The sequence below is a fragment of the Sceloporus occidentalis genome, unplaced genomic scaffold (genome assembly GCF_023333645.1).
Source record: "Sceloporus occidentalis isolate IW3139 unplaced genomic scaffold, rSceOcc1.0.p SCAF_71, whole genome shotgun sequence".
Taxonomy (NCBI): Eukaryota; Metazoa; Chordata; class Lepidosauria; order Squamata; family Phrynosomatidae; genus Sceloporus; species Sceloporus occidentalis.
The window spans coordinates 1,544,818-1,553,129 of NW_028317051.1; positions in this window are offsets into that span (position 1 = coordinate 1,544,818).

Below are 8,312 nucleotides of genomic sequence, written 5' to 3' on the forward strand. Positions count from 1 at the left end.
TGCAAAAGGTGGACTAGAGGTAATAAAAAGAGAGGGGATTAAAGAGGGTGGAAACAAAGAAAAGGAAAAGAAGGAAATTAAACAAAAAAAGGAAAATAAAGGAAAGAATGACAGATGGGAAAATATGGCAGTCCTTTATATTTCCCCTTTTAAAATAATTTGGTGCATAATCAATGGCCCAGCTTTGCTGTAATTCTGGGTGCACCGGTACTTTTGTTATTTTGATACCTAATGTATAACGTTGACTTTGCTACATTTAGAGACTTGCCTTTTTTATTTGTTTTGATGTTTCGGCTGCTACTTCCATGTTTGACTACCTCTTGATACCACGGCAATGTTTACCTTTCAAGGTCCCACACAAGAGCACAGTCTAATATTGGAGTTCGGTTGCAGGGAATGCACACCCTTGGGAAACACAATCTTGCAGGTCACAAATCGCACAAGCAGTCTGAGTAGGCACAGAGCCAGGTCCAGAGGCACAGTACAGAAGGATAAACCAGAAGCATAGCGAGATGGTTCAGACTCAGGAGTAGGCAGCACAGATTTCTAGTTTCTAGTAAACGGGCAATAAGTCAGATCCAAACATAAGAGGCCACAGCACAAGCACAACTGGGTATCACTGAGCAATGAATACAGGGCAGAGGCATGTTCAAGTCTTGTGCCAGACAAAACCCAACTAGCCATCTACAGGCCTGTTATCCAGGCTGGGGCATAATCATAACATTACCATACTACCTGAATACCTATTATCACCTGTCTGTGTACTTACCCAGCCACTGTCACAGTGACTCATCAAAGCTATGTATATTGTGCATATTAGGTCCCAGAGGCAGATGATCACCAAATGGGGAAAGGGATCATCAAATGGGGAAAGGGAATGTCATAGGTGAATACCCTAACATTAGCACAAGTGACCTAGTCACGGGCTCTCACTGAGTTACATAATGAAAAGGGAATATGTAAAAACGTTTTTTATGTATGCATTTATTTATAATTTGGGAGAACTGAACTATAATATTTGAAAAAGATGGCTATTTTGACTCTTTTCTGTGATCCCGTAACAAAAATGTCTTAGAAGAATTAAACACTCTTTCCACTTCCATATCCATGATTTTACCTGTGAGGTTACTTATGCTCTAAAATTCCCTACCTGCTGCAGACGCTGCCTTAGTTATTCTATCTTTAAAGGTTTGCCAAATACCTACCTGTTCAAATAGTACAATCCATACTCCCAATACACATACTGCAATCTGAATGCAAACCTCTTCTCTCCACCTTGATGCCACTGACTTCTCCAGATTATCCTTTAATCAAATTGCTCTCACCCAAGCAGTATTTCACCTTCTGTCTCATTCCCCTCAACCACAAGAACAGGGCCATCTCCTCCTTCTGTACCAGTTTATGTTACAGTTGGGTCCATTTACAAAAAGTTCAAGTTGTTTCAATTACAGTTAATTCAGCTCAGGCTGACCTAAAAAGCAATCTATACATATTCACTAATCTGTACTCCACTGTCAACTGTAATCCTGGACAGTAGACTTCAGAGACTCCAGCGGGAATCCCCTGCTCCACGGGCAGCTCCAGCCATTGGTTCACCAATTACACTAGGGATATTTAAACCTTCAGTGCTCAATTGTACCTTGCCTGTAATAGTGCCTCAGAGCCTTTGCTAGTGTTCCGGTGTGTTTCATCTGTTTCCTACCTGATTGCCGCCTATACCAATTTATTTGCCTGCCCGACAATTCTCCTGCCTGCTCCCTGTGTGCTTTCTGCCTTCGGCTATTTTGCTTATTTCTGCAATAGGTTCCTTCGCCATATCCAGCCGTGACAGAGAAGGGGTTAATTTCCACTACAATCTCCATTTTCTCCTGGGCTAGTATGACTGTATATAATTTTTTTCTTACCTAAGTTAGAGGTTGACTTGGAATGTGCAACTTAACACTCAAGTTAGCATATTGTAAATAAACAAGTTATGTTCACATTGACTTACGTTATGTCTGATTGAATGGTTTTGAGTTGAAACTGTGTCTTAACTTACAATTTTAAACCTTAGTGAATTGGGATACGGATGCTATCTGTATGTTGATCAAATAAGTGTGAGAAAAAACATCCGTATATAAGCAATGCATATAGGCGTAGATGCATCAATTATACTAGTGCAATTCAGAATCAGCTCCATTTTTCAGCATACTCATACCAATTTGATGTGTATTAAACTTAATCATACAGAATAAAATATTTAGGAGGTGATTTATTAAAGTCCAAAACATATTATATAATGATTTGTATAATCCCTGTGGTTAAATTGGCCTTACTCTTACTTGGGATGGAACACTTTTTTGTATGGTTAAGCAATTTTTAGTTCACAATTTTTTTTTACCATAATTTTCACATTCAGTAAAATTTAGCTGTGCAACTGTTTATATTTTAGCAGAATTTAAATTGTAAATGTTTTTGTATGTTTGCATGTTTTACATTATGGTCTAGTAGCAACCTTCTCTCAACAGAAATATAAAACAAGAATAAAATAACCAGACCATAAAAAAATTAATAAAAAAACCTTCAGAACCCGTGTGTGAGGTATTCCTGCACTTTGGGGTGTTACGGAACATAAACTAAGTTTACTGAATTGTTTGCTTTGGACACCTGTCCTTGAGATTTGCAGCATTCCTGGTTCTCTCTGGGGTTAACCCATTCCTGGTTCTCTCTGGGGTCAGACAAGGCTGACCTCTTTCACTTTTTCTTTGTCTGTTGTATAGACCTCTTTTGCCGAATGCATCAGACGGAATCCAGAAATCAGAGGGCAGAGACAAGAAAGAAGTTCCCTACAAGTTTAGGGCTGGGTTTCTGCAAATGGAGTTAGGGATACTTGTTCATCATGCAAAACCATCAGGGGGCATCTGATTGGCCCCAAATCTGTTCTGCAGCATGACAAGGAAGCCAAAGATACTGTACATGCAAAGTCATTAAGAACTATCTTCGGGGTAAAGAAAAACAAGGAGCCCTGAAATTGATGGTATGGCCCACACAGAGCCCTAATCTCAACATCATCGAGTCTGTCTCGGATTACAAGAAGAGATAGAAGCAACCAAGGCTCCTCAACAGAAGAACTGTGGCTAGTTCTCCAAGATGTTTGGAACAACCTACCTGCCGAGTTCATTAAAAAAACTGCACAAGTTTACCTAGAAGAATTGAGCTATTTTGAGGGCAAAGGGTGGTCACACTAAATATCAATTTGATGTAGATAGTTATTTTGTTCACTTACTCTGCATTTTGTTATTTGATAAAAATAAATTATTTATATGTCAATTTTTTTAAAGCATTCTTACTTTACAGCATTTTTTAAACCTGTCAACCTTTGTACAGTACTGTATATTGCCCTTTAGTTAGTTATGCACCGGAAGCTGCAATGGAACTTTACGATGTTTAAAGACACAATTGCACCTAAAAGCTGATATATAAAACAATAAATAATAATAATAATGGCCAATGCTGGTGCACTGAAGAAGAAGCACAAGAGAAGTCTGTGATCCCTTTTAGTGGCAAACTGTATTCACAGAAAACATGTAGTCACATAACTTTTAAAAGTCACAGCAGGGAAGATATTTCCATATAGCAGACCAGAAAAGCTTCTATTCTAAAAAAAAATGAGTAACTGGTTAGAAGGAAACATTGAAACAATAACATAATGGGAGGCCTTTTGTGTTTTACTTGTACTTTCACATAAAGTCACTACGGTTACCAGTATAATAAGTACTTTAGGCAGAATGTACGCTTTGATTAGATCTTTACTGGCTTCTTAAGGAATTTTCTATGAGGTTCATCTATCTGCATAGTGACTGTACTGTCTGTCAAATGTGTTTAGTATTGGGCCACTTATTGGTGCTTGCCCCCTGACCTACCAGCCCTTTCCTAATAAAATTAGATATGTAAAAAAACTTTCTGGAAGAGAGATCAAATGGACACATAAATAAAACAGGAAAAAATATTTTATCTAATGAAGAAAGGACAAAAGAGATTGCATTGAATTAAACCCAGTAAAGAGCTGTAGTTTTAGCATTCACTATTTGCACTCCATTAATTGTGGCCAGAAAATTTCTTAAATCCACAAGATGGCAGCATAATATTACAAAGACACACACTACTGAGAACTGTTGCGTTTGCCGACGAGTCTCCAGAGTTTTTACTTCAATCTCTCAGGGTCGCAGGTTGAATGAGCAGATTCTCATTACTGACTCCTTCATACTCTGCTCCTACAAATAATTTATTATGAGCATTTCATATGATACTTTTCTAATAACTATATTATTTTATTAATTATTATATGGAATCCATTGTTGCTAATAAAAGTTACGCACAAATACCTATGGACAGGTTTATTTTGGAACACCAGCATTTTTAGACCCCAGATTTCTCTCAATTTACCACTTTTGTATAGTGATTTTTTAGAAGATCTATCACAGCATTAGGATTTGTCTAAAGTTACCTTATTAGCCAATAACCAATAATCAATGGCTATATTAAGGCAAATAAGTGGCTACAGCCTTCCTGAACTCCAAACACAATCTTACATGTTAGGCAACCTTCAATACAGAGGCGTATATAGGGTATGGCAGCCATGGCACGTGCCATGGGCGCCATCTCAAGGGGGGCGCCGGTGAGCGGCTTTTAAATGCCGCTCACCGGCATTTTTTTTATTTTTTTTTTGATGCGGAGGAGAGAGAGGGGCGCCTAGCAACCGCTCGGCGCCCCTCATTCTCCTCCACGAGCCCTCTACCCCCATCCCGGTGCCGGCATTTCATGCAGAGCGCCGCAATATGCCGGCATATTGCGGCGCTCTGCATGAAATGCCGGCACCAGCGAGTGGCTTTTAAACACTGATGCGGAGGAGATAGAGGGGCGTCATATTACGGCGCTCAGCAGTGAAGCAGCGGGCACCAGCGAGCGGTGCAGGAAGACAGCAACATCGTGCTCCCGTCGCTGGACTTCAAGGTGAGAGGGGGTTAAAAAGTGATAAGGCAGGGAGGGGGTTAAAAAGTGATAAGGCAGGGAGGGAGGGAGTTAAAAAGTGATAAGGGAGGGAGGGAGGGGGTGAAAAAGTGATAAGGGAGGGGGTTAAAAAGTGATAAGGGAGGGGGTTAAAAAGTGATAAGGGAGGGAGGGGGTTAAAAAGTGATAAGGCAGGGAGGGAGGGGGTTAAAAAGTGATAAGGGAGGGAGGGGGTTAAAAAGTGATAAGGGAGGGAGGGAGTTAAAAAGTGATAAGGCAGGGAGGGAGGGGGTTAAAAAGTGATCAGGGAGGGAGGGGGTTAAAAAGTGATAAGGGAGGGAGGGAGGGGGTTAAAAAGTGATAAGGGAGGGAGGGAGGGGGTTAAAAAGTGATAAGGCAGGGAGGGAGGGAGGGGGTTAAAAAGTGATAAGGCAGGGAGGGAGGGGGTTAAAAAGTGATAAGGCAGGGAGGGAGGGAGGGGGTTAAAAAGTGATAAGGCAGGGAGGGAGGCAGGGAGGGGGTTAAAAAGTGATAAGGGAGGGAGGGAGTTAAAAAGTGATAAGGAAGGAAGGGAGGGGGTGGGTTAAAAAGTGATGAGGGAGGGAGGGGGTTAAAAAGTGATAAGGGAGAGGGTAGATATAAGTAAAGAGTGTGCATTAATGTGTGGATGCATTGCGTGAATGAGAGAGAGCATGAGTTAATGTGTGGATGAGTTGTCTGAATGAGGGCGAGCATGAGTTAATATGTGAATGTATTGTCTGAATGAGGGAGAGCATGAGTTAATGTGTGGATGCATTGAGTGAATGAGGGAGAGCATGAGTTAATGTGTGGATGAGTTCTCTGAATTAAAGTGTGAATTAGTGAGTGACTGTAAAAGTGTTTGTGTATCATAGATGTATTATTGTGGAAGGGCAAAGATGGCACTAGCAGGAGGTTTGAGCCTTGGGGACCGAGATGGCACAGGCAGGGTGTATATGGGACAAAGATGGCACTGGCCGGACTGTTTGGGGACAAAGTTGACTTGTGGTGGGCTATTTGGGGACAAAGATGGCAAATCTTATGTGTGTAATCTGGGTGCTGGTCAGGTTCTATGTGGGCAGTGAGGACGCCAGGGCTGGCTTTGCGGTGTGCAACCTGTGATCTATGCCTGTAATTTAGGGGGTTTTAAATATACCTTTAATGCCGTGTTTTTATGTGAATTCCAATTGATCTTTACCTGCAAAGCTGGGTTTTTGTGTTATTCTGTAGATCCATATCTGCTATGCTATGTTTCCATACATTATTTATGTGTACCTGCAAATACAGGGTTAATATGTCTTATTCAGTTGATCTATACCTGCGATGCTACGTTTCATATATTATTATTGTATACCTGCAAATACAGGACTTGTATGTCTGATTCTGTTTATTTGATATATACCTTCAGTGCTGAGATCACAAGTGAATTTCAATTGATCTGGGTTTGCGTGTTGATCTATACCCGCTATCGGCAGCAGGGACTAATATATATATATATATATATATATATATATATATATATATATATATATATATAGGCAGCAGGGGCTAGTAAATGGGTTTTTATTTAGACAGGGGCGCAATTTCAGTGCTTGCCATAGGCGCTATTTTCAGTAGATACGCCTCTGCTTCAATAGCTAGCTCTCTTAATTACATTTTACATTGCTATATATCACTATTCCCTATTTATCTTTTACATTGTTGTTATACAATTACTGAACAATATAATATATATAATACAATATAATTTATAATATTATTTGACTATATTTCCCCTTGTATGTTTTCTTTATTTGTAAAAAATTGAAATTGAGAAAACTATTTTTGCCACTAGAGGGAGCTGATGAGATGTCACCTGAACTGCAGGTGAAATTTACATACTAGCTACATGCTGGCTACCATTGTGCTACCAATGATTTAAGCATTTGCTATTACATAGACTATGTTTGGGCATGAATGTGTGGAAAAAAACTGCTACTCCAGTGTCTGGATGTGCTATGCATACAAATGGCTTTGTGGCCACAAGGATTAGGTTCCTCTGTGGCCTTTTACAAATATGTGGAAAGCCAAACCTCCCTGCCTTGGTATATTTAGAGGGAGATGAATTGTGTATTTCAAAGATAAGCACACAATACTAAAATTGTTGTCTATAAGTAATTTACCATAAAATGAAATCTGCAGTACTATAGAACTTCAAACTTCAAACATAAGGGGGCATTGCAGCTACTCTGTGACATTAGCAAATATTAATAGGTGGATTCCTGAATTAGATTTAATAATTATCTGCCACAGATCAACCATACTTGACTGAAAAAGAGACGCTCAACTGAAAAACAAAATCCAGAACCACCATAACTAATCTTCAATGTAAACCAAGATCTGCATGCCTGCCATGCAGCCAATTGCAATTGCAAAATTCTTAATTAAAATTTTAATTAAAGATGATCTAAACATACCTCCCAACAGTCCTAGTTTTCAGGTAATGTCCCTCTGTCTGGGGTATCTGCCATTTTGTCCTTCCTTTTCAGTTAGCGGAGATCATGGGCAGGTTGGGGAGATCTTGTGATCTACCGACACCAGCCCAGGGGGGTGAAATCAAAAGATGTCTGTGCTGTTGCAGAATAAACCTCCATTGCAGTTCCCACATGGTCACCTTGTAATTTACCGATACTTTCAGAAGGATTATGGAATTTATTTATTTGTTTTAGTCACAGACAGATTATAAACCTATTCGGTGGTATTACATTTATTCTAGGAGAACCCTTCAATACTGTAAAATAGTGTCCTATTTTAAAGCTGATATACTGTATAGCCTGTACCAGATGTAAAGAATGGATCATCTAGAAAAAGCATGACATTCTACTACAAGTATTCTAGTTTAAGTGTGCAGCATGGATTTTTGTAACACAAAAACAAAGAAGTAGTTTAACAGTATCTCCAACCAAATCTGCCATTCCCACTTTGTAAAATAAACTGTTGTCATCCAAGAACCTTTAGCTGTCTGGCAGCCACAAGGTTAAAAACAAAAGGAATAATAACATAGTGAAAATTCCCACAAACTGGGATTAGAGCCTATAAACAAGATCGCTTCCCACTGACATGCCCTGGGGAGTGTGTCATAACAGCGCTGCGTACATGGGACGTTTATGTCTAGGAATGAAGGCAGTAGAGCTATGGGTGATTGCGTAATATGTCTTCAGATGCTCTGTACCATGATTCATATGCCCCCACAGGGAGTGTGAAAGACATATTATTAATGACTTTGGAGCTCCAAACCTACATAAATTAAGCCTCAATCATTTTAC